Source organism: Mustela nigripes, chromosome 1 (genome assembly GCF_022355385.1).
Source record: "Mustela nigripes isolate SB6536 chromosome 1, MUSNIG.SB6536, whole genome shotgun sequence".
NCBI classification, from domain to species: domain Eukaryota; kingdom Metazoa; phylum Chordata; class Mammalia; order Carnivora; family Mustelidae; genus Mustela; species Mustela nigripes.
In genome coordinates, this window is record NC_081557.1 from 234,081,797 (window position 1) to 234,108,236 (window position 26,440).

General features: G+C 49.5%; 2 long non-coding RNA genes across 2 annotated transcripts; both read left to right on the plus strand.

The window, feature by feature from the left end:
- The first annotated feature begins 2,279 nt into the window (after positions 1–2,279).
- On the plus strand, positions 2,280–6,549 carry LOC132005344 (uncharacterized). The gene is made up of 3 exons (XR_009400778.1): positions 2,280–2,454; positions 6,161–6,283; positions 6,451–6,549. It is a non-coding gene; the product is annotated as an uncharacterized LOC132005344 (long non-coding RNA).
- A 195-nt stretch (positions 6,550–6,744) lies between these two features.
- LOC132005347 (uncharacterized) lies at positions 6,745–23,930 on the plus strand. Its single transcript, XR_009400779.1, has 3 exons — positions 6,745–9,259; positions 10,666–10,812; positions 23,123–23,930. It is a non-coding gene; the product is annotated as an uncharacterized LOC132005347 (long non-coding RNA).
- Positions 23,931–26,440: the final 2,510 nt, after the last annotated feature.

Sequence of the window (26,440 nt, forward strand, 5' to 3'; positions counted from 1 at the left end):
AATGCATTTCTGGGCATGAAATTCAGCTCTTTATCCTGCTGTTGAAGTCAGTTTGAAAGAGCCCAGCAGTTTCTCATTTTGGTCCTCACTATGGTCACGACAGAGAATCTCAGAGAAGATTTGGGGTTCCCGGACCCCGCCAAGGGAGGGGGCAATTGGCATCTGCCTGGGACTGCTTTCTTGCCCCTGATGTCGCTTTGGTTTGCGTCTCCCTGCTCTGTGCTCTGAACCCAGGAGCAGCAGACAGAAGGCGAGGCAAGGTGGCATGCCGTGTCAGCCACCGAAGGGTGGTGCGGGATGCTGACTGCGTGACCTCAGTCCACAGCTGCTGGGAGGCCTGCAGCTGGCGAGGGTGTGGCTCCGGGGGGGGGGGGGGTCCTCCCTCCACCCCAATGTGGCTCAGTCTCAGGGCATGCTAATGTCCCCCAGAGCCTCACTCTCTTCATCAAGGAAATGAAGGCATGGAGGTGTGTGTGTGTGGGGGGAGGGGTTGGTCATTCATGGATCTATTTATTCGTTCACTGAACACCCCTCCCCTCTTCCCCAGCCACACAAACACAGGGTCTCTGTGCTAGGTGCACGAGATAGGAAATGAATAAGACTGGGCTCCTGCCCTCCCGGGCTCACGGTCTTGCCGGCAGGAGAGAGAAATATGCAAATCAGTCTAGAAAAGTCATCTGAACGGATAGCGGGAATGTGTGAGGGGCCCAGCCCTGCTGGGAAATGTGGAGAAAGCTCATCTGGAAGGATGAGTCAAGGAGGCCGAGAGAGTGGACGGGTATTCTAGAAGCTTCTAGAAGTGAGTCCCCATCTTGCTAAAGAACTTCCCCTGAGAACAATGGCAAAGGGGGGAAGAGATTTTAAGCCCAGAGGGAGAGACAAAGGACGCAGCAGGGACTCTCCAGTTCTCAGGATCTGGCTGAGATTCCAGTTTATTGAAAGAGCGAAATTTGTCCTTCTGAATTTTGGAAAACGTATGGACCTTCATCAGGATGGCCCAACTGTTGACGGACCGCAGATCAGGCCACTGATTCTTGTTTCCCCGGCCAGGCATGGGAAAGAGGCTCTTTCTAGACTTTATAAAGACTGTTGTGATTCTTACTCTCTATGGGATCAAGGGCTCCTTGGAGAATGGGAAGAAAGTGATACACCATCTCCCTAGAAAATGGACAACATCTGGCCGGAAAGTTCAGGGACTTCCAGAACCATCTCTCATCCCAACCCACTCATCCGTTCCAGGTGAAGAACTTCCTGCATAGCCTCTGGTGTGGACCAGGGGCCTGGCATGACCCAGTGTAGACACAGAATTTGATGGTGATCCGGCCAGATGTGGGCATTCAGCTCCGACATTGTTGAGAAAGTGAATTCCCAAGACAGACCCTCAGCTGGGCGTGGCCAGGGTCAGGCGGGGGCACGCAGTGCGGACAGGCGCTCTTGGCTCAGACTCCTGGCCCGGTGGGTGCGCTGGGACCCGCCAGAAACACAGGCAGGTTTGCTCCCTGCCAGGGAAGGGCACTTGTGTTTGGTTCCATTATTCAGCAGTTACACGGAAGTATGTCCCCGGTTTGAGTACTTTCTTTTTGACTTGAGTGGGCGAGTTGGGTAGGGAGGAGTGGGGTGACGTGGAGACCGTTGTCAGGACTGAACAAAGGCAGGCATGCGAGGAAGCCTCAGGAGCTACGAGTCACTCCTGTACGGACAGAGCTTTGAAAGGAAACAGAATTCTTCTTTGGAGGACTTTGGCAGAGCCCATTCGGGGGGTGTGGCAAGGGGTGTTTGCGGTGTGTTAAAACACAAGGGTGGGGTCCTTCCAAGATGGCAATTAAGGTAACTCATATTTTAATGTGATCTTAAAAAGTCAAAATCAATGCAAAAAAAAAAAAAAATCCATGGTGAAAAGTTTCAAAATTTTAAATAAAGATGAGATGCCATCCTGGTCGTAAGTGGATGGCCTGCCTCTTACCTCACCCTAATCCCACCGGGTTTTGGAGCCCAGAAGGCAAGACTTTAAAGTCCCAAATTTGCATTTGAGTAAGACTTTGAACTTCATGCATTCAGTGCCTGGACTGTGCTGAATGAAGTTCTTGTAGTTGTCTAGGAATGGTCCCAGGTAGTGGGGACACCCATGGGCCCTTGATGTAGCTGGAACCACCGCCCCCCCCCCACCTCTGCCCAGGGAACATTGTTGGCAGTGACCCAAATGTCCCACCAGGTGGCACTCTTGCTTTGCTCCAACCAGGGGCCCCTGCGAGGAGGGATTCTTCGCCCAACTGAAGAGATCTAAACTAGTTGCTAAATTGTTGCCAGTTGTTTTCTGAAAGGCCAGAAAGAATCCTAAGCAGGGATAAGGGCCAGCGGAGATGGCGACGTGAAGAGGATTGGAGGGATCTTCTGGAGAGCCCGGAGCCAGGTCCAGCCTGATTAGGAACAAAAGACGGTCCCACTCCTGGGCAGGTGAGAAAAATGAGAATTTTAAACCATCTTTTGTTCTCCGGTGCAGTATAAACACACATGACAGGGGAGAGAAAAGGGGGATTAATGGTTTTCGGTGAAGCGGAGGCTGATGGGAAGAGTTCTGGCACTTAACCTCCGGTGCTTGGGTCCACCACCACGAGCTGTGATCTTGGACAAATAACTGAACTGCGCAAGCCTGAGATTCTTCGTCTAGACGTGGGGATCCTTGTAGCTGCCCCCCGGGAGGCAGTCATCAGAGGCTGAAGTAAACCACCATGCAGAACGCTGCTGGCCTAGCGCTGGGCACCCAGGAAGTGTTCAACCAAAGGAAGGTGCTACCTTGGGCTTTCTGGTAGGGGCGGAGAAGCTAGGGTTTGTGACCCCCTCCCGCCGGCTGTACTTAATTAAGAGATGACCTCAGAGTGACCCAGAGAAATAACTTGATAATGAACCATGGCTTCAGCAGAATCAACCAGGAGAATTTCCCACCCAGATCAAGTTTCACAGGTGTGATTTTTGAACCAGGAAATCAAGCTGGGTTCCGGGGGCAAAACCGTCTCACCCTGGGTGACTGGGGTGGGAGGGGGTAAACACCTGACCACCAGGTGACCAGCCCCACTTAAGCTGTGCATTGTTGTGGAAAGTATCTGTTTACAGGTGTGTCCATCGTCACCTTCCCATTAGCCCTGTCTGTCTCCTTACTGGTCCGAAATCCTGAACTCACAAAGATGCCCCCAGATTAACTGTTGTTCAGTGAGAATAATGGTGGTAAGCGGTTTCTGTTTATTGAGGCTTACTTTACTGTCGCTTCCTTAAGTACTTGACGGGCACTGTTTTGCTTATGTGTTGATACCACCTGGAGAGTAATTGAGCCAATTTTACAGATAAGGAAAGGTAGGTTGAGGGAACTTAGTACTTTATCCTTCTGCAGGTTATTGGTATAAACTTAGGTCTATCTGACTCCTAAATCAACCATCCATCGATTGATCGATGGACCTATCGACGCATCTATCGATCGGTCTACCATCTATTTGACATGTTAAATACCAACTGCTTAATCTACTAATTAAGACAAGTTCCTTAGAAACCTCTAGGCTCCAGGGAAATCTTTGTTGACCTCAGTTCAGGCTCCTGTTTTGACAATACAGAGATCTGTTCATGGTGTCTTCTGAAGACACTTACATACGTAACAGACGTACATGATCTTCTGAGAGCATGTTCTTATCCTTCATTCAAGATTATGATCCCCTCGGTATCAGCCATATGTCCAAGAGCTCCCGGAGAGAGAATTTCGTGCCGTGTCCTCTCACTTGGGAGAACAATCCTACAACGCCATTCTCCATTCGGCACTGAGCTCCCTTTGAGGCCACGCACAAACCTCGTTGACCAGAATGGTCTCACTTTTCAATGGGAAGCTATTGGCCAAGAGAGGAAGTGTCAGAACATCAAGCTCAAGTTGACCTGGCTGCAAGAAGGGGCAGAAGAAAAAATCTGTCTTCCCAAAGGAAAAATACCTCCAGCCATTGTGGAGGGAGCTCCGTTTTCGGTTCCGAACTGGAGAAGACAGCTGTCTGTGAAATGATGTGCAGTCAGACGGGGAGACGGTGGGCATAAATGAGAGTTCCCACTTACAGCATGTTTGGTTTTCTCTCCGAAAAGGCAGTTTATTGCCTCTACATTCACATTGTAACTCATCCCAGATTAAGAAAGTTTTCTCTATTAGAGGAGGCCCTTAGAAGTTCTACTTTATTACACAAGTGGGTTTTAATTAGACAGTTAGAGAAGGAGTTCTTCTCCAGGACTTCAAAATTGTCTCATCAGATATTTCAATGAAAATATGGTTGGCTTTATTTATTTAGCAACTTGGGAAAAACAGTCACTTCTTGTTTATATTATTAGAAATTAATTCAGTCTTAAATATCAATAAGGTTTATGGATTAAGAGAGAGGAAAAAATAATGTGTTTCTTTTGCATGTAAATCTTTTTATTAAAATAAAAAATAAGCCCCAGTAGTATAATAGCATATAAAGTCGCTGCCATTTCTTAGGGAAGTCAATCCGTTGAAAGACATTTTGCATTCTTGAATAGCCGCACCCCGAGAGGTATGGAGGCTGGGAGGAAGGGGCCAAGCTTGCCCTTGGCTTCATCCTTGGTTCCTAGCATAGGGTCGGCGGGCAGGTCTGTGCTCAGCCCAGGTTTACTGATTGGAATTCAAGTCCAGCGCACAGATTCCCCTTTATCTCATTCCCTGAGATGGAAAGGACCAGTCTTCTCTCAGCGAGGGCTTCTTCTGTAGAAGGTAGGGCACAGGAGCCAGGCCTCAGAGAGCCACCTCCAGGGAGAATACTTGCCCCAACCTCTCTCCTTTCTCGTGTGCCCTGGAGAGAAGGACAGGAGCTCAGCTGAGCGGCAGGGCAGACAGTAGAGTGGAGGCCCTTTCCCTGAGCATGCGCAACAGCGTCTCCGGATCTTGGTTAATGTGTTACTCCCCTGATCGGCACAACAGAGCTCTATTTCTTATTCTTTTATCGGATGCTCACAAAGATAAGAAGACCCTCCCATTGCTCATTTCCTCTCCACTCTTAGAGAGTCAACTGATCTGTACCAGGGAAGGACCTGGAATTCAAATTTGGGACTTGAGAATGGACACTCCCTACACGAGACCAGACTTCTCTCGGTAGTAGGAATCCACGTGGGAAGAAGGGATCAATCAGCTCAGAACAGTAACCGGGGTATTTGTGACTTTTTGAACAAGGGCATTTCTAGGGCACTAGAGGACAAGGGGTTGATCCTCCAGGCAACCCACCAGACAGCTAGAAAATGAAGCTGATTTGAAGGTGAATAATTTCATGTTTGAATTTTCTTTTCCTCCACATCTACCCCCTGAAAAGTCCTAGGGCAGGAGGGGACCGGAAAAGAATGGAAGGATGGAAGATATGAATGTCCTTTGTTTGCATTTATTATTTTTTAAAGAGCCTTATCCAAAGTTCACGAGATTTGCTTATGTCTTCTATAGGAAGGTGATTGAGTCTCATGCCCTTCCATTAGAAAACCATCTCCATAGGTCAAAAGAGCCAAAGGGCTCTGAGGTTCTACTTACATCGTCACAAAGCAGAATTCATCACTGCGCTCAACACCCATTCTCCCCTAATTAAATTTCCATTTGTCTTCTTTTTATCTGGCTTGTGTGACCCTGAGAACTCATGAGTGCCTTGCTGAGATGCTCACTTCCTATCTGCTCTCTGCACCCCGCCCCCCCAATCTGTGAGCTTTGTTTATCCCTCTCCCTGCATAGGAATCAAGTAAGGAAGAACAATTTCTGTGCCCGAGGAAAGGTTAGGTAGGAGAATTCAATGGAACAGCCATGAACATAGGGTCTACGGTGAGGTGTGAGGGATGGAGTCCTTGACCTCAAGGGACTCAGTGTCTGGTGGGAGGACTACAAGCCTCTATTGTCCAGGACCCACTGGGCCAGCCCAAGAGGTCCTCGCCTGGGTGCCTGATGAAGGTTCCCCTGAAGCTTTCTTTCATATCCAGAAATTGTCCCTTTGAATCCAACTCCTGGCCAACTTCTAATTCGAAGACTTTTCTCCTTGCAATGGAGACCTCAGATTTTTAATTGATTAGAGAGAAAGGCTCCTTTAACGCTAAAAAGAAGAGCATCTGAGTTGCCCAGTAATTTAATAAAAGAGCTGTCCTTCTCCAGAGGCCTGGGATGAAGAAGGGAGAGAAAGTACAGGAAGGGACCCACATCCAGTGACTTTCTCACTCGCTATCAGCAGATCACGGGTGTTCTTGAGGGTTATGATGCTTCCTGCCGGAGCGTGAGGTATGTTAAATGAAACAAAATGATTTCTCTGTGTTTCCAAATACTTTCCAATGATTTCACTACCCAGAGAGATTCTGGGTTTTTGTTTGTTCTTGTTTTTAAATCCATTTGGAACATTTGTGTATCGAACTTCTGTTGGCTTTTTTTTTTTTTTTTTTTTTTTGCAGAATCTCCCCTTAGTGGTTTGCTAAGGATCCGGTGGTAGAATGTATTTTCTCACAGTTCCGGAAGCTCCAAGTCCAAGCTCAAGGTGTCGGCAGGGTTGGCTCCTGCTAGGAGTGTTGAGGGAAGGATGTGTTCTGGGCTTCTCCCCCGGCTTCTGATGGTCTGCCGGCAATCCTTGGCGTTCCCTTGGCTCGTAGGTTCATCACTTCAATCTCTGCCTTCATGTTCACATGGCCTTCTCCCTGTGTGGGGGACTGTGTCCAAATTTCCCCTTTATGTATGGTGCCTGCCATACTGCACCAGGGTCCACCCTCCTCCGGTATGGCCTCATCTTAGTTAATGACTTCTGCAGTGACCTTATTTCCAAATAAGACCACGTTTTGAAGTACTGGGGGTTAGGACTTCCATGTGTGAATCCTAGTGTGTGGGGGAGGGGCTCCGTTCAACCTCTAGTTCCACCCGAGGCCCCTCCCCATCACTGGCAGAAACCAGAGTCAGGGACGTTCCTTCATCAGCGTGCTTCTGGGTCAGGAGCTTTTAGCGGGGGATGCAAACTGGAATCACCTGGGGAGCCTTAGGTAAAAATAAAAAAACAAAAACAAAAAAACCCAACCCCCCCCCCCCAGAAAAACAGCAAAATGGAAGACCCAACAGGATTGCCCCTAACAGGTGAGCAGCCTGGGCTCATACTGTTTGGTGGGGCTCCTGTCTATGAAATTAGTCAATTACAAAACACATTGCAAAGTTCGTGGACTCCTATGAGTGATTTATTGAAAAAGCATTGGAATAATAGGTAGAAAAAAGCTGTTTACAGATTTATTGTCAAATATAAAACCAGTTGATTACAAAATGTATTACAATATGCACAAGCCTACGTGAGGTGGAATGACTTAATGAAGAAAAATTAGAATTATAGGTTGAAGAGCTACATTATGTATTAATTTATTATCTGGTCATTGCACGTGGGAATTCTTCATGGGGTTCACACACCCCTTTTTTTTCTTGTTCTTTATTGTCCAAAGCACCATCCCTGATTAACTGCATGTCTCCAACCATTGGAAGGGACGAACGTTGTTGTCACAGCACCAGGTTCCTTAAAGTCAGTCTGTATTTAAAGAGATCTCTCTTCAGCTTTACTCAACATCGTTTTTAAGGTTGTTACTTTGTTCCTGGTACACCGTCTCATCGCTGCATTCCGGGTGAAGATTGGCTGCCATCAGTTCTCTCAGAGGTTGTACTCTGCTTCCCTCTTGGTGATGGGGAGAAAACACAGGTGTTCCCCAGGACACACACACACACACCAGTAAAGGATCAAATTCCTTTTTGGTGACTTTCAATTTGCTGTTTGAAATTTCCCAGCACAAATGTGAAATTATCTTCCCCTGTGTTCTGAACTCCGTGGGTGGCAATTATCGCCTTCCTAGAAAGGGATCTCCTTCCATGGGGACCACACTCCTGCCGAACCGAGGGTGATGGCATGCAGAAAGGGTGAGAACAGGCCGATTCCCACAAAAAACATCCACCCTCATCGGGCACAGTTGAAAAAGTGGTCAGCATGAAGTCACTACCCATGGGAGATAAGAGAGGACACTGACCAGCAATATCCTTGACATCAGGGAGGAACGGCTTAGAAAGACACCTGGGAAGAATGCAGAGCCTGCCTTGGGGGTGGCTGGTCATCCTACGTGTCAGCGTGCGGTAGGCAGGGGAAATCACTGCTGCCCATCCCCTGCAGTGCCGTGGACCCAGTGGCGGAGGGGCAAGAACTACAGTAGTTTCCACACATGCAACTCCAGCAGGGTGGGCGGTAGGTAAACCAGAACCCCCGATGTACTCCATATTTGATATGAGTTGTCACCCCAAATCAGGAGTTGGTACCATCAGCAGCCTGATCTCTCCTGGAAGAAACAGTGCAGCAGGCAACTTCAACATCATGAGACAATGAGCCCTAAGGGCATCTGCCTCTTGGTTCCAGGGGACAACTCTGTTGGCCCCCGGGGGTACAGGCACCTGCCTAGAACTGGGAAAACTGCCACGAGGTCTCCCCAGCATGCAGAGCTGGGGAGTACCGGCTTCCTCCCCAGGTCTGAGGGCCACAATGCCACACCCAAGCCCCAGAGATTCTGATTCTGATCTACCAGGCTGGCAGCCAGACTCCCCCAGTGTGTGTAGAAAAACCGCCCCAGGGGGTTCTGATGTTCAGCCAAGGTTAAGAACCACGGTGATCCAGCCCACTGATTCGCAAACTGGCCACACACTGGAGTCACCCTAGGGGTTTAATCAGTTCTAACACCTGGCCACCACTCCCAGAATTTCTGCCTTCGTTGGCCTGGAGTGTTAACCAGGCACTGGGATCAGGGAATCATTCATCATCTTTCACCTAAAGTAGAGCCTCCGATGGTGGCTTGCACCGGGCTGGCGGTCATGGAGAGCTTGGAGAGGCTCTTCAAGTCTCTGGTTTTGTGGAAGAGATCCCGCTCTTTCCACTCTGCCCTTGGGGGTGGGCTCCCAGGGGCCTCCCGTGGTGTTTTCCGTAAATCAACCAACATGGCGGACAGCGAGGGCTCAAGGGAACTGGGACAAACTTGCCTGAAGGAGGGTTTTTGGAAGATGCTGTCACTGTGGTCAAACTCAGTCAACAGGCCTACATGTGAGGGTCAAAAAGCGTTCGTATGATCAGAGACAAAGCTCTGGTCTCTGAGCGTCTTTTAAAGGCTTTCCGGTTTTCAGACTGGGTAAACTTTGCCTTTCCCTCCCCAAGGGGTCAACAGAAGCTTCTCGCTCCATGGAGGACAGATTTTATTTGACAAGGTATGTTTGGGAAGTCAGATCATCGTACTGACTAGAAATGGAAAACAGTATTTTAATGTCCAAATGTGAGACTGTTATAAACTATAATGCACGGTTCGCACAATTTAAAAAAATGAGAATAAATATCTGAGAAATTTCACGCTACCTGGAGGTAACGTTATAGGCCAATGGATTATATTTTGATTAAAAAAATTTATAAAAAAAAAAAAATCTCACGTTCGTGCTGGGTGCCTCAGACTGGCCCACCATCAGTTACCGCTGTTACGAATTATTTGTTAGAAAATTGGTGACCCATTGAAACAAGTGGGTTCAGCCTGGTTTCCTATGATTTAAATGACTTTTAATATGCTTTCCCCTCTGTTCGGGATGCTCTTCGCTTTCTGGGGTACCTCATGAATTCCTACTTTGGCCTCAAAACCCACTTCAGGTCTCCCCGGCTCTGGCACACCGGTACCTCCCCTCCCCCCCCACACTAGAGGGTCTCACCACCTTCTCTGTACTGTGCAGAGTCTGTAACTCTACTCTTGTATTTATTACATGCCTGTATAACTTCTTTGTTTGTGCATCTATTTCATCTGTAAGACTGGATGCCCTTTGGAGGGCAGGAATGACTCGCTCAGTTCTTTTCTGTGGGCTTTTCCCTGGGCCTGACATAGAGCAGATCTCAGTAAGAGTTGGTAAATGAAAAGCAAGGCTGGGTTTTTGTTTTTGTTTTTTCCTTCTTAAAAAACAGCCAAAGAATCCCCAAAGCTCCAAGTTGCTGCTGCTTAAAATCCAAAAGGAGATTGTGTATGTGTGTGTGTGTGTGTGTGTGTGTGTTTTCCCGAGTCAGTGTGTGACTCTGAATGTGTCCAGAAAACATAGCAGTTGGCCTGGCAGGGGGCTCAGGGAGGGCTCGCCCCCAGATCCTGGCCCCTTGGTGGGAGGGAGTGAGAGAGGAGGACGTGGACGGAGGACCAGTCCAGCAGCTGAGCCGGCGGTAAGGCCTGCCGTCTGCTCCCTCCTCCCGGGCTCTTTGAATAACCCTGTCCTTCCAGCCCCTTGGACAAGCCCTGGCATTGTTTGCCTCTGGTGCAGGGTCAGAGGCCTTATAGGAATAGCATGACTCTACTTCCTTAAATAGCGACTTGGGAATGAAATGAGTAACCGTGTCTTTAATTAGCCATACCCCAGAGGCCCGGAGGGGGCTGGTCAATGGTGGGCTCCCAGCCAAGATCCGTGCTGTGCTGCTGGCATTCAGTCTAGGAAGACTTGGTGGGATGTTTTATTTGACTCGTTCCCCCAACTTGCCCCGTCAGCCTGCCCACCGTTCCGCCATCATTTCTGCCTGATGGGCTGCTCAGGGTCGACAGAGGGGAAGAAGGGAGGAGAAAAGCTGAACTTTTCTGAGCATCTCTCCTGTGCAGGCTCTGGGCCACACCCCGGGAACAGCCAAGCAGAAGATTCGAGATGCATGGGATGGAACCCCAGGGGAAGGGTAGTCCGTGCCGGGCAGTCCCAGAGCGGTATCCAAGAAAGAGAGTCCTAGTGACCCAAAGATACTTCCAAGAAATGTAAGTCCTTTACTCGCATGCTCAAGCTCTGTAAACAGAATCCATGTGGCCAGTCCTGAGTGACCCTTAATACGACCTCTTCCTTTCTCTGTCCTCACAGCCTGAGCCTCCCCCCACCTGGCACTGTTTCTTCAACCCCCCTCCCCCAAACTGACCAATCCATGCCAGCTTGCTTTTTCTATCCTGGAGAACACATCTCTCTCACCACCCCCCCCATCCCATGCCTCTTATCTCTTTATTTTTCTCTCCCAGCCTTTGATTCTGTATCACAGAAAGTAAAAGCTCTGGCCATCTCTAATTCTTGGGAGTGCTAGAATGGTAGCAATGGTGCAATGGTAGTAATGGTAGCAATGAAGTGGGAAGAGCCTTTGTAGCTGGTGAGGAAGAGGAGATAGGCTGGGAATCCTTAGAGGGTAATCATCTCTTTCCTGTCACTCTGACGTGTAGACAATATGGAACAGGGAAATGGTACAAGGTACAAGGAGCGAGCAGAGAGGAAGGAATGACAACGCTCCCTGGGGTGCCGAGGGACCACGTCCTAAAGCCAGAAAACCTGGGATGAGCGTGGAAGGAAGGTTAGGAGTTCCCCACAAGGCCAAGGAGGAAGGGGAAGGGGTTCCCATTCAGAAAGAGCAACAGGGGCGCCGTTCCCTCGGATCCAAGAAGAATGAGTGATGTCCCTCAGTGGGTTGCGTCACGTCCCTACTCTGTTTTCTAGATCTAGACCTCCGGGCTTTCTAGAACTGTAAGTGATTGCCCCTGTGGGGCAGGATCCCTTCCTTCCGGCTGTTTGTATTGAAACCTCAGCTGTAGCAGGGACCTTGGTGAAGGCTATGTTCATGACCTGGTAGGGCAGTGTGGACAGATGTCCCCGGCTTTCCCAAGGGAAGAGAATGCTAACGCAGACATGTGTGGTTGGGAGGTAAATTTACTCTCCCAAGGAAGGAGAGAACACCTTGGGCAGGTCTGGGCTTGGGCAGGGCAGGGCTGGCTTTGCCCAGACCAGGTCCGGGACAGTTAGGAGTGAGATGGAAAGTCTGCCTCTAAAACAATCCTCTCCTGCAAGTTCTTTCGGCTTCCTCTTTCCTCAGCCCCCCATTCCTGACAGATTTGTTCTTAGGTGTCCTTCCGCTTGGGCTCCACATGCCCCCTTTCTTCACCCTCTCTCTTCGCCTCTCACACTTGTGCTTCCGGGCTGGTAAGTAGCAAGTTGTCCTGGAATTGTGTTGTCAGCAGGGATTTCTAGGAATGGGTCTGCGGGTGCTAACACAGCCCCCAGAATTGCACGGAGCCATCTCTGGAGACACACGGGAGGGTCCCTAGACCAACAGCATCACCTGGGAACTTGTCAGAAATGCAGATTCTGGGGCTCTATCCCAGCCCCGCAGAAGCAGGGGGATGGTGCTAGAAACACAGTCGTTGGTGTTGGAACAAGCCCTTTAGGCATGCTTTGGTTCAGGGGCCCGAGAGTGGCTGACTGTCCCGCTGTTAAGCCGTGATGACCCATGATGATTAGGACTGAGTCCCCAGGTGTGTAGGGGTCCCAAGGCCTGGGAAACACAGGCAATGAAGGACATCTCAGAATAGAGACAAAAGTCCTCTTTGCTTTTTTCCATGAGCACTGGACGCTTGACAGCGTGCCAGACAGGTTGCATCCGAGGCGGAATTCTGACTTCTCGGTGGGCAAACGAACCTTTGCTCTCAGAAGGTGGGAGGAACGCAGGCTTCAGGCAGGCTGGAAGTCGGCTCCCAGCGCTGCGGGCAACCCCCACTGGAGGTGTTCCAGTTCTAGGGGTGATGAACCCATCTGTCCCCTCAGCACCTGCGCTAAGACCTGCCCCAGCCCTTCCCCTTCCCCTTCTCAGAAGCCGCGATGCCTCATTCTGCAGCTCCCGTAGGAGCCGAGCAAGAGGAAATACGCTGTGACGGAAGTAGAGAAATCGAAATTCCCTTTAAGGGACTTTCTGAAGGCAAAGCCTGGAATCGATTTGCAAAGGCAGGTTGCGCAATCTTTTTTGGACATCTCTCGTGGGGGCCAAGAAATACAGCAGTTCAAGTTGGAGCCTAGGCTAGGTACAATCCTGGCTTTCTATGACTCAGCTCAGTGATCTTGGGGAAATTACTTAACCTCTCAGTGCCTTCAATCACTGGATCATAAATTGGGAGTCACAGTGGCAAGACTCTCGTAGGCATTTGGGAGGATTAAATTAGATAACATATCCCCCAGTAAGGACGAACTCAGGACCTGACCTGTAAGTGTTGGCTAGGTATCGGCTATTAGCTGTTGTCGATGCCTATAGCACAGGACAGACACTCAGTGCTGCTATAGCACAGGACAGACACTCAGTGCCTGCCTGCTGATGGCACCCGCCCTCGGGGCTCCGTGTCCGGAGCAGCCCAGAGACCACCAAAAATACATTCTACCGCTATTGCGAATCCCCTTCCGTTGATAACAGTGGCATTACTGGGGAGCGGTCCTATTTCTTAAGGCTTTCAGGGAGCTCCAAGCAGGTATTTTTCACGGTGGTTTTCTATTTCTGGAATGTCGTCTCTTTTCTGGTCTGTTGTCATCCAATAGGCTGTTCATGGGGAATCAGAGTGACTTAAATTGCTCCCTTGGATGGAGGGAGGAAACAATTAAAAAGAAATGGAGCTTCTCGGGTTGAGTTACAAGGCTTAACACCAGGTAGCATTTCCTGACAAGACTCAGCTCGGAATTCTCTTAGCGACTCGGAAGAGAGCCCTCCCATCTGCCTGAGCCCTCCCGCCACGCATTCCTTGCAGCCAGAACCTTATCAGCAGGGACGTTCGTTCGACAGGGGCCTTGTTGCCTTGGCTGAGCTGCTAAGGGGAAGAGAAACTGGATTTTGTCACTCACACTTGTGCTCCCCGGGAAAGGTACCCTGGGCAGCCACGCATCAGACCTGGAACCACAGAATTTCCTGGAGATTATCTTCTCCATACGCTTTGATGCCCACCTCATGGAGGAGGTTTCTCCCTCCTGTTGATCCCGGGCATTTTATCGTGAGGCTCTTGAGAAGCGCCAGAGCAGGTGCAAAGGGGGAGGGGTAGGAGTGTTTGCAGAGCACTTTGGGGTCCACTCCCTTGCAGAATTCTCTGGTTGCCAGGGAGCGGGACCGGAAGCCCAGCTGCAGCAGCAACCTGGAACTCGTGCTTTTGATTTTGCCCGAGTGGCCTGATTTTTCCCCTGGGGATGATGAATCATCCAGTTCCTGCTGTAGCCCCTCCCCCACGCCCACTCCCCATGCGGGGACCTCCAGGTGACCTTGATGGCTGGACATTTCTCTGGGGTGGCCTCTAGAACTTCTGCTTGTGGGTGAGTTTTTTAACCAACATGTAAAAACAGGAACTCACAAAACAGATGAACTGGGGAAGTGGATGATTATTTGTATTGGCTATATATAGGAAAGAGTCAGTTTATAACAGAATTATTTTTATATGCAATTTTTTTCCCCCCAGAGCTCCGAACAGCCATCCAATCTACTGCTGCCTGTAAGCATTTATTTTTATAACATCTCCTCTCTCCCTCCCCGGGGGGTCAGACATGAGCTCTTCCTGAGTCTTCTACCACGTTTATGACTTTTCCCAGTGCCTGGCGCCGAGCTTGGTGCTCTGCAAGGCCCCTCGAGGGATCCTGACCGCTAGTCACACAAGCCAGGGGAGTCCTATGGGTGCCTTAGAGCCGCTGCCCCAACCTGGTCTTTCTGGGAACATGCTGCTCAGAGACGCAGTCTTTTTCTTCCTCTCGAGGTAGCCCCGCAATCAAAGGGTGAGACAGCTGTGTGTGTCCACGCCACCTGGCCTTGTCACCTCTTGGCTGGGAAAATTGGTGCAACGTTGGACACAGCCCGAGCGCGTTCTGTACGTGTCTGCACGTGTGTCCCCCGCTCTTCTGTGCTTGAAAGTGGGCAAAACGTGGCGCAGGACAATCTCTGGGCTGTAAGGAAGACAGCTCGGTGCGTTTCCGCTCTCTGAGTTTCCGCCTCTCGGGTTAAGGCTGATTTATTCGGCTGTGCTGGAGCCTTAGGTCTGTCCCTGAGCGAGCTGGTTAAAAATGAAGCTTCTGTTTCCGAGCCGTGTAAGGGTTCAGCTGTCAGCTTGGACGGCTCAGCCTGGGGCTCTGTGCCCTCTGGGCTCGGTGCCCGTCGTGCCTCTTTGGCTTTATTCCCAGGTGTCCCCCCACAGCCAAGTGGCACCTTCTCTCGAAATGGCCCCGTAGCTCTGCCTCTGGGGCCTCGGCTTGCACCGTTTCTCTCAGCAGGAGGTCCTCGTCCTCTGTCCAGGTTGCCTGCCTGTGGAAGGGGCAAAAAGTTTCTTCTCTTTGCATCTCTGGGGCCTGAGATAATGCTTGGCATAGAGAGGCTACTCAGCAGATGCTTAGTAAATGGGGGGACGAACAGACAGTTGTCTTGCACCTCACCTGTCCTGCTCAGCTGGCTTTCAGGGAAATTTATCGAGTGCCTACTATGTGCCTTGGGACACATCAGAACACAAAAAGTCTCTGCCCTTATGGAAAGAAATTACATTCTGAGGACAGGGGTGGCAGATAAAAAATAATAAATAAATAAGCTATGTGGTGATCAGGGCGCTGGGAAAATGAAATGGAAGTTGGGGCCAATCGTGATCTTAAATAGTGGGGGTGAGGGCAAGCCTCAGTGGGAATGGACAGGTCCCTCCCTGCACAACCAGGGTTCTCTGCGTCTCTCCTTTCCTATTACTGCTTGTTCTCTGTACTTAGGAATTCACACACACACGTGCACGCACACATAAACATACATCCCTACCTGTGTGCGTTATACCTATGTTGGCTCTCTTCCTCGGCTGTCAGCTTCCAGAAGTGGCTCTTGTGCCCGATTAATATTTGTGTCCTTCTCAGCACCTGACACATAATAGGTGTTCAGTAAAAAGGAGTCAGATGAGTGCATGCTTCTTACTTGATTTGCTGAGGAGAATTACACGGAGTTCTTTCTTCCTTCCTGTGGAAGGAGTAAGCATCATCTTGACTATCTTATATACACAGAACTTGCTGTCTTTATGTTAGGTATCAAATACTTTGCATACTTGGTGAAGAGCAGTTGCCCTTAAATTTGACTGAAAGGTTGATCTGCCTTAGTGGCCTTTAGAGAGAAAACAGAATTGAGCAGGGAACACTCGGGCGCGGGGTGGTGGTGGTGGTGGTGGTGGTGGGTGGGGCAGGGACCCAGCAGGCGGAGCTTTCTGTCTCTCATCCTCGCCAGGTGAGCTCCAGTAGATGTTTTTGCTTCAGGGGGCTGGTGAATGCTTTGGTGTCCCTAAAGTATTAATGTGGTTTTACCAAAGGTCTGATACATGGACCCCGAGGGAGAACAGTGGGATTAGGTCAGGTAAATCCCTGTTTGGGAGGGAAACCAGGCGCAGAGAGATGGGGTGAGTTGCAGAATGGTGTGGTGTGAGTGCCTGGGCGCTGTTGTGGCCTGATCTGCGGGAAGGACCCCCCCCCCCACCACCACCACCACCAGGAGGACAATTGGTCTTGTCTGTTGCTGTGAAACTTTCAGGAAGCTTTCACTCCTCAGAGTTTCTCCCTGCTGTGCTAGATCCTGTTTGAAATTGCCAAAAGAGAATACTAAAAATGGTACTGGTATTAAAAGAGCTTCCATTTCTCACCATGGACCCCTCTCCATGTTCAGTTTCTATCCGACACTGTAATTCTCACAGCTATCCTGGGAGGGAAGGGTCACCAGTCCTTCTTTACAGGCAAGGAAGCTGCCCTTCCAGGAGGCCAGTTTCGCCCAAGTTGTCTGGATGGTAAGACGGGTTACACTCCAGGCCTGCCTGGCTCCAAAACTGGGCCTCATGACCACCAAAGGAGAAGATAATTTTCTTGAAAAGAATGTGGAGTATCTCCCAAAATATAATCGTGGAGACCACAGAAACACAGAGTCTAGGACTAGCCCCATTTGTGTGGCTGTGTATGATGTGGTGACAATTCGGGATGACAGCGTGGTACCCGTATGACAGTCGCAGCTAGCGGGGCACTTACATATGCAAACAGGTGCTGGAAAGGTGTGGCCAGAATGAAAGAGGTTGGATGAGCTTGGTGAGGGTATGGAGGGCTTGCTTTTTCAAAGTTTTCTTTTCCTTTTTTTAAAAGATTTTATTTATTTATTTTACAGAAAGAGAGAGAGAGAGAGCGCACAAGTAGGCGGAGAGGCAGGCAGAGAGAGAGAGAGAGAGAGAGAGAGAGAGATTGGAGGAAGTAGGCTCCCCCTGAGCAGAGAGCCCGATGCAGGGCTTGATCCCAGGACCCCAGGATCATGACCTGAGCTGAAGGCAGAGGCTTCAACCCACTGAGCCACCCAGGCGCCCCCAAAGTTTTCTTTAATATTATTGATATATATTTCTAATCTCTCTCCCTCCCTCTCTCTCTCTCACACACACACACACACACGCGCGCACACACACACGCATGTGCAGTATGTTTAGCCTCTTCTTGCTTCTGTGATCCAAGACCAGCCCAATGCAAGACTACACTGATGTCTGCCCCCCGCCCCCACCCCAACCCCCGCACTCTCTACCACATTCCTTTCTTGGGTTCCCATCCATCCAAGTAAACCAACAACTTTCTCAACAGTGACTGAGCGTCTTGCCCATTTCCTTTCAGTCGAATCCTTTCCTTCTGTTTAATCTACCATCTATTTCCATATACCAGTTCTGGAACAAGTAGACACTCTGGAAATACTTGTTGAAACAAATTCCATCCCACCCGATTATAGATTTACCCTCCTGCACTAAGCTTTCAAGTTCACTTTGCTTACTAGCCCCCGTTAGCCTACGCCGTGTAAATGCCCCAGACTCTGCACCACCCTTTCAACTTCCCTTGCTGTCACCATCCCCACCCACTGTGCTAGGTTCCAGCCAGGCAGATGGCTTTCAGTTCCTCAGACCCACTGGATTCTTTCCCGCCTCAGGGCCTTTGCAGATACCATTGCCTCCCCTTGAAGTGAACTTTCTGCCCTCTACCTCCTATCTGACTCTTTGCATGTCCTGCTGCTTCTCGGTCTTTGATCTCTCGGCTTGAACTCCATCTCCTGGGAGGGGCCTCTCACCACCTTCTGCACACAGCTGGTCCCTGACACTTCATTCTTTATTGAGACACCTTGTTTTCTCTGTAGCCCATCACTGTTTGTAATTATGTATCTCTGGGCTGCCTTGCTTTGTGCCTTTTGTCCCCCAGGATGTCAGCTTCATGAGGAAAGGGATGGATTCTCTTGTTTTCAGCACGCATACCCAGTGCCTGGAAGAGCCCGGCACAGGCTCTAATAGATGCTCGAGTATTAATTGAATGAATGAGTACTTTTCATAATTTTTTTTTTTTTAATCCTTAAAGACTACTGGGTGCTTTCTCACGGCTATTCCTCTGGTTGTATAAGTGAATGCTTTTCCCTCGAATGTGGTTTGGGGTTTTCAGTGTACATTTTCCCCCTTTCAGGTTCAGGTGTCAATTTATGTTCTCTGAACTATGCAGGCAGGTCTTCTGTTTTGTTCTTCCCTGCCCTGGTGAGATGAACCCCTTTCCTTGACAGCAAACTGGGAAAATCAACAGGACTGTAGAACGATATATAGAACGAAGGACATGGGGACGTGAGGAGGCCCTGGGACCGAACCCGACCATCAGAAAGAAGAAATACTGCTGTGGACACGTGTCCCAGACTGTTTTCTAGGGAGAGGTACCTAGAGGTAGAGAGGATTTCTTCACCCGGATTATAAATCCAGCCTCAGGGTACGTGGCAGTCACGATGGCGGGAGGATCTGTGCAAAGTCTGCTCTACCCACCAGCAGCACCTGGCAGCGTGTTTGAAATGCAGAGTCTTGGGCCTGGCCCCGGACCCTACAGAATCAGAATCCATATTTTTAGCCGAGCCACTCGGGTCACTTGTCCGGCCAATACATTTTCAGAATCACCCGTCTACTCAAGATAATTGTCGGGAGTTCATTTTGCTAAAGGCGGAGGAGACTTCTAGTCAATTACTGGCACAGGCTCCTGACAAGTTCATCCACCAAGAGGGAGGGAATCCGCTTGTGTGAGCTCTCTTGGGGCTGCAAAGAAGGCTGAGGTTGACCTTAGCTGGGACGATGAAGGTGATCTTCTCATTGAACCTGGAGTTCTTGAGAGCCAACCTGGGCGCTTGGGGGACAGTCAGGTACCGTAAGACAAGAGAGGAGCAGATTTCTAAGATGAGCGTGATGCAAGGTTATTTCAGGGAAGGTGGCGTGACAAGGTGAGAGCCTTTAAAAACAGAACCTCCACTACGTATGAGACCCAAAACGGTTCCAGCGAGGAAGAAATGGAGGGTGTCCAAAAAGGTGGGTGTGGCCGCCCAAGGTAACTTTTGGAATGCAGACATGCACAGAAGGAGGAAGGAAGAACACGCGACGGAGCATGAATTTAGAAGAGTTACTTGGATCTGTACCAAGAGCGGCAGGTGGTTAAGGAAAGAGAAAAAATGTAACTTGTTAAAGTGTTGACGGCGAGAGCTTCTTTGGGTAAGTGTGGAGCAAGCAAGGCTGGAGAGGAATGTTTCTGCTGTTCGGGAAGCAGAGGGTATCACTGGCTCAACAGGGTCTGCCTAACCGCTCCTCCCACCCCCACTCTGTCTCTATCTCATCATGCATGGCATTTATCACTGCTTGGAATTAGGTAGTCGATTTCTTGTTTTTTCATTCATTATCCACTTTGCCCGCTTCTAAGAGGTAGGTACGCTCCATGAGAGCAGTGACTTCATTTTCCTGATTGACTTCCAGATTCCCAGAGCCTGGCCCATGACAGGTGCCACACACATGTGAGTGAATGAACTAAAGTCTGCAATGGAGCCAGATGCTTACCCCCTGTTCTGGGGGAGGTATCCAAACTCTAGTTGCTTCTGTCTGCTCTGTCCATATCTGGAGATGAAGCTCTCTAAAGGACAATAAGCTTATAAAGAAAAGAGGAGAGTTAGTCCCCTTCCTGGAGAACCCGCTCTGGGTCTTCACCTGTGACATAAAAGACGCCATCGAGCTGTCCTGCTAATAGGGGCTGGTCTTCTCATTCCCAGTTCACAGACGAAGAGTCAAGGTTCAGGGAAGTTAAGGGACCTGCCCAGAGCTACTCAGGAGGCTAGATGTGAATGGAGTCTCTCCGGTTCCAGAACCCACCCTCTTTCTATTGTATTGTATTGAGGCTTGGCAGGAACCAGACTAAGAGAGAAATGAAACATTTACCTGCTTTAAATAAGCTCAAATCTCCAAGCCCTGGAAAAGGTAAGTATAATTTATTGCCACAATAATGCCGCTTAAAAAACCATTCCAAAACCCTGTGGAGGACGATGAGTGCTTCTTTCTCGGTGGTGTGTTTGTGGGTGGGCTGGGGTTTGGCTGATGGAGGCTGAGCTCTGCGGGCATGGCTCCCAGTTGTGGCCTGGGTCCGGGTTTCCTCCGTTGCATTATGCAGGGACCGGTGGGCCTTCTGGGACATGCCCTTTCCTTGGTGGTGGCAGAGCACAGATAGGATGAGAAATTCATGATACGCAGGACCTACACGGAGAAGGGGCCCATCATTCCTTCTGCCGATGTTCCAGTGGCTGAAGCAAGTCACATACAGCCGAGCTCCACACTAGTGAGATGGGAGATACATACCATCTCCAGCATGGAGAACTGCAGCGTCACATGGCAAAGGCAGGCGTGAATGATGGGGAGTAACGGTACAACTGACCATAGGAACATGTGTGAAACACACATGGCCTGCAAGGGTTGTGCCATGTAGTTTAAATACATGATGTAGGGGCACGTGGGTGGCTCAGTTGGTCAAAAATCTGACTCTTGATTTTAGCTCAGGTCATGATCGTGAGATTGAGCCCTGAGTTAGGCTCTTCGGGAAGTCTCCTTCAGATTCTCTCTCTCCCTCCGTCCCCTGCTGTCCTTCCATCCACCTCCTTGAGCTCACTCTCTCTGAAACAAACAAACAAACAAATATTTGAATACATGATTGCATGGAAGCCTCATAACGGTCCCATTTGGTAGGATTACTGTTACCCTTATTTTTCAACAAGAAAATTTAGGTTCAAGTTGGTTAGTCACTCAACTTCTCACTGAAGTCAATGACCTAGTGGGAACAGACACCCAGGTCTTTGGAGCACCAAAGTCCATATTCTTAGCCCCGATGCAACTCTACTGAAACCACCAACATCCATGATGGAAGAGGAGTTGTCAGAAAATTTTCAGAACCTTTGGCTGGTGAAGAAGGGGCCAGAAGACTAGACACCCCCAAACGGATGAATTTTCAAGAGGTAGGAGAAAGTGGGCTCCTGAATCTGTATATAAGCTTGAGTTTCTTTTTGTGTCATGGATGGATGTCTTACAGAATCCTGTAGGGAAAAAGCCATCACTCCTGTGCCTGGGCCAACAAATCAGGCTGGACGCTGGTAGGAGACTGGTGAATTCCTCTGAGCTTCCTCATGCTAATCCTCAGCTTAGGTGGGCAAAATTCAGCCAATCTCCTCTGCTCCCAGTATTGGTTTTATTTTTTTATTGTGGTCAGGTGCTGCTCTTTAATGCCTGACTACTTTAATTCTCAATTAACCCATTCCCTGGACCTTTGATTTGGGTCCGTTCAGGGGTGGTTTGAGGGTTCCTTGTGTGAATGGCCCTTTAGTCTCCAGCTGCTAACCCTCCCTGCCTTGCATATAACTCCCGGGTTATTTGCGTAATATTCTGGGCTTTGCCTGGCACCTGGTCCCTTTCTGTCCTGGCACACCACATGGATTCTCCCAAATCCTATCACCCCCAAGGAGAGATACCTCCCCGGAGCATTCTAGAACAAATTTAGAACAAGTGGCCTGTGGGGACTTCTAAAGGGGATTCACCAAGGTAGCATGAGTTCGGTAAGGATGAACGTGGTCTAGCAAATCTGATTTCCTTTGTGAAAAGACTGGGCTGGCAGATCAAGGGAGGGTCATGAGGGTAACGTCCTGGATTTTTAAGGGGCTTGACAAATCCTTTCATGATCCTTTTTTAGAAGATTGGGGAACACCCGGCTGATTTAGGACAAATAGAGTAGCTCTTGGCTGGTTAAAAAATTTAGCTGTCATTAATTAGATGTGCTGATTAGTGATAGCTTGAGGGAGGCTGCTGGCATGGAACAATGGGACTCTGTCCTCAGCCGGATCCTGTCCGGGTCCTCCCCACCTCTCCGCCCCCTCCCCCCACCCTCCTTTGTCTTTCTTTGAACAACTTGGATGAAGATACAGGAGGCTGGTTTATAAAATTGGGGGGGGGGGCAAGGCAAAGGGGGAGTAGCGAACACACACAAAAAGCCAGGGCCAAAGTTTATTACAATAATAACATATACAGAAACTTGCAAAGCCCTTCTCTAAAGAATGATCTTCTCTAAGTTTCTAAACAACTCTCTGAGGTAGCTATGATCAATGATCCTCATTTCAGGTGGGACTTAAATAAATACCCCATGATCCCTCAATGTTATACTACAGGACATCCTGATTTATGTCCTGGTTTTTCAGATTTCAGATTCTATACTCTTTAAAATGGGCCAAAACAAATGAGAAAATGAACAGAAACATATATTTTTTAAAAATGTTTATTTGAGAGAGAGAGAAAGAGAGAGAGAGCATGAGAAAGGAGAAGGTCAGAGGGAGAAGCAGACTCCCTGTGGAGCTGGAAGCCTGATGTGGGACTTGGTCCCGGCACTCCAGGATCATGATCTGAGCCAAAGGCAGTCGCTTAACCAACTTAGCCACCCAGGAGCCCCAAACAGAAACATATTTTTAAAAATATACAAGCATGGGTTGGCTGCCCGGCATCACTCCTGGGTCCCCAGATCTGTGCCACAGCCCACCACCTCGCTCTTGGACAGAGCTGACCTTCTCCTCCCCAGCCTGGCCTCCTCCAGGCAACTGGTGAGTTCATCCTGCTGAAGGTGGAACAGGAATGTGAACTTGGTCCCCACTCTCATAAAGCTACCAACTCCTGGTCTGATTCAGGGGTACCTGAAGCATGGTGGAAAGGCACGAGCTTCAGGGTCGTCCCAATCACTGGCCCCATACTCTCTCTCTTTCTGGACCCAAGAACTGGCTTCAGTGATCCAGGAGACTCAAGGGGATTTTGATTCCTCTGGACACTGCCCACATAGGGTTAGTTCCGTGTTTATTCTGGTGTACCCCTATCTTCCTATGATAGGGACTTTACCCACCATGCTACGGTGAGGGCAGCAAACCATCATGGCCAGAAACTAAGTCCCCTCTCATCTTACCTACAGGTTCAGTTTCTGACCTTGGACTCTATATGAACTTCCGATCTCCAGAATTCACCTTCATAGGAACCAGAAGTTGATGCAGGTCCTCTGGCCTCGCATGCAGAATGTTGCCTTCCTGTGAATCACGGTCCGCCTTCCTGTTCTCATCAGTTGCAGGGCTGTGGCCCGTTTGTCCCGTATTTTGGTCGTCACTATTTGTCTTTCGAACGATTCCTACAGCCAACAATCCCTCCCATACACACAGGCCAGCTTCACCCATTTTTATGCACAACCTAATTTAATCTCTTGGGTAATTCTTAGGTGTGAAATTGATGGGCATAAGTCTTTTTTTTTTTGAAGTTTCATTCATTTCAGAGAGAGGGAGAGAGATAATGCACGAGGGGACAGGGGCAGAAGGCGAGAGAGAGGAGAAGCAGACTCCCCGCTGAGTGCAGAGCCCAAGGACACCGGGCTCGATCCCAGGACCCCGAGATCATGACCTGAGCTGAAACCAAAAACCCAGTGCCGAACCGACAGAGCCACCCAGACGCCCCAGGCACAAGTCTGTTTAATAGTCATTTTAACAGTGTTGGGACGGGCAACATACAGATATACTAAGTTTGGGGAACAATTTGCAAAGGCAGTTCATCATTTGATTCTAACATTCGAACACTTAATTCGATTTAGTCGTATCGTCACTGAAGCAGGCTGTTTTACTGCATCTCTGAACTGACATGGCCTCTTCTGCCATTTTGAATATATGAAGAATTACGTATATTTTCAGTGAAAATTGATCAATATTAGCACCCCTTAAAACTATATTTTAAATACTTTAAGTACTCCACCAAATGATGTTTGCCTTGCTATATTACAGCATCAAAATTCATGTTCCCCTTAGAAGCCTGGACCCGAGTGGTTCAATGTCAAAATGGTATCATACTAGGGCACCTGCGTGGCTCAGTCAGTTAAGCATCAGACTCTGGATTTCGGCTCAGGTCACCATCTCAGGGTCATGAGATCAAGCCTCGTGTTGGGCTCTGTGTGGCGTCTTCCTGAAGTTCTCCCTCTCCCTCTGCCCTTCCCCCTCCTTTTCTCTAAGGAGAGAAAAAAAAAAATGATCATACTTAAGAAGCCCAGTACAGTAGCCAAAAGTAATTAAAAGGGAATCCTACTCCTTTCTCCTATCTCCTGAAGGACAGTAAAGCAGATCTAAGCACACAATTCACAGGCAGTGCCTTCCTCACACATACACACTTCACACCCTCGGCTCAAGTCCCCCGACACCCCCCCAAACCCTTCCCCTCTCCTGCGTGTGCTGTTATTTTTCTCTTCTGTCCACACCGTCTGTTCTTTCCTTCTGTGGATGAACTTAGCTTCTCTCCCAGTAAGAACGCATTCTTTCTGGATGGAGGAAGAAAATCAGATCGGCAACTTTAGAATTTCTCCTGGATGCATGAAGGATGATGAAGCCTATTCACGTGGTGTGAAGTGGGAAACACGATGAAAATGTCCTAGATTCCTGCGATTTTCATGGCCGTCCACATTATCAATGATAGAAGGGGACGGAATAGATATGCCTTGTACCCCAAACAACTCACTCACCTGCTAAAACACTACGCGGTCTTTAATATCGTGTTGTATCATTTTAGAACCCCGTCCTCCCCATCTTTTAACATTCCTGAAATAAGAACGTGCCTTTCAATGAAGAATATTTTCTAATCAACCATTAGCCTTTTCCACCCCTCCCCCATTTTCAAGGCTCTGAAATCTTCTCACCTGAGAGGTCTGAGCTAAGATAAGGACTATTGATGTCACCTGTTCGGTGCTGACTACCGAGTGCAAGTCCCTAACTGCACCTGGGAGCAGGGTTTCCAGGAAGGGGAGGAGGAGGGGGAGAGGGGTGCAGCTTGTCCATGAAGGGGAAGGACTCTTGGCGAGGGGGTGGGGGGGAGACGGAGGGGGTCAGGCCTGTGGCCACCTGCTCTGGGGTTTGGTAGCTTACCTGACTTAGGAGCCTCAGGACCCCATCTGTACCTCACTGTGCAAACCGCAGCCCACGTCCGGCTTCCCTGCTGGGCACCTGCACATCCTCACCGACCAGTTCCAATTCAAGGCAGCCCGTCCCGGAGATAGAGACGGCGTCTATAGAGTCCGGCCCCGCATTCCTGTGACAGTCACAGGGCACCTTATAGGACAGCAGTTAGAAGTCGTTCAGGTTCGTTCATCCTGCCTGTGGCCCAGGGGAGCCGGGAAGATGCGATCCTCTCACGGTTTGCCCATTAAGCAGCACGGGATGGGAAAACAGCGCAGTGACCTGGGGTGGTGATCCAGGAGAGAAATGACTTCAGAGTGGTCAGGAGGACCTAGAAGCCTAAGTCGTCCAAGCCAGAAACACCTGCGACAGGGGTCTACAGCCGCTGCTCCCAGGAAGCAGCTCGCCAGGAGAAGGGCAGAGAGTTTTCGGGAACCCCGAGAATGGGGTCTACGGTGGAGAATGCAAAGCTTGGAGTGCGGGGAGGCTCTTCGGTCTGGCTGATCCCGAGCAGGGCGGGGTGTCCAGACCCCATGTAAATAAAGGACAGGAAGGATGCGTAAGGGCTCACCTTTCAGAAAATGTATTTTTGTCTTCCTTGTTTCCTTTTCTGGTTTGTTGGCTTCGCACACATGCTGTGACAGTTTTTACTTTTGGCCGGATGACAGCCTGGTCGGAGGGTCTGACTATCTGGAGAGGGTTTCGGATTTGGATCTCTTATTAGGGGTACATCATGCTAGGCTGGTGGTCTTTGAGGAGGCTGACTTGGGGTTTTTCTAGTTTCAGGAGGTACCAGATGCTGCCGTCACAGTCCCCACACCTGCAGTGCCCCCCAGTAATACCTGAACCCCCGACTCTAAAGTAGTGGGCTTTGCTCCCAGAATCTTACGGAAAGGGTGGCAGGTTATCCTGTCCTCCTCCAGCCTCAGCGTGAGTTGAGCGTCCCCCAGCAGCCTAAGTCATAGCTGTGCAGGGGTGAGGCTGCTGGCCCCCAGGGCTCTGGGCTCTAGGGAGTGGAGAGAAAGAGGGAAGACATGGAGCCAGCTAGAAACATTTGTCTCTTTTTAGACCTTATTGAGAGATGTGTACATGCCAGGAACTATGTAATTCATCTTTTACCAACCTTATGTCATGGAATCCTTATAAGAACCCATAGATCAGGGACACCTGGGTGGCTCAGTCGGTTAAGCTGCTGCCTTCCGATCAGGTGGTGATCCTGGGATCAAGTCCTGCATCTGGCTCCTTGCTTGGTGGGGAGCCTGCTTCTCTCTTCTCTCTCTCACTCTGCCTGCTTGTGCTTTCTCTAGCTA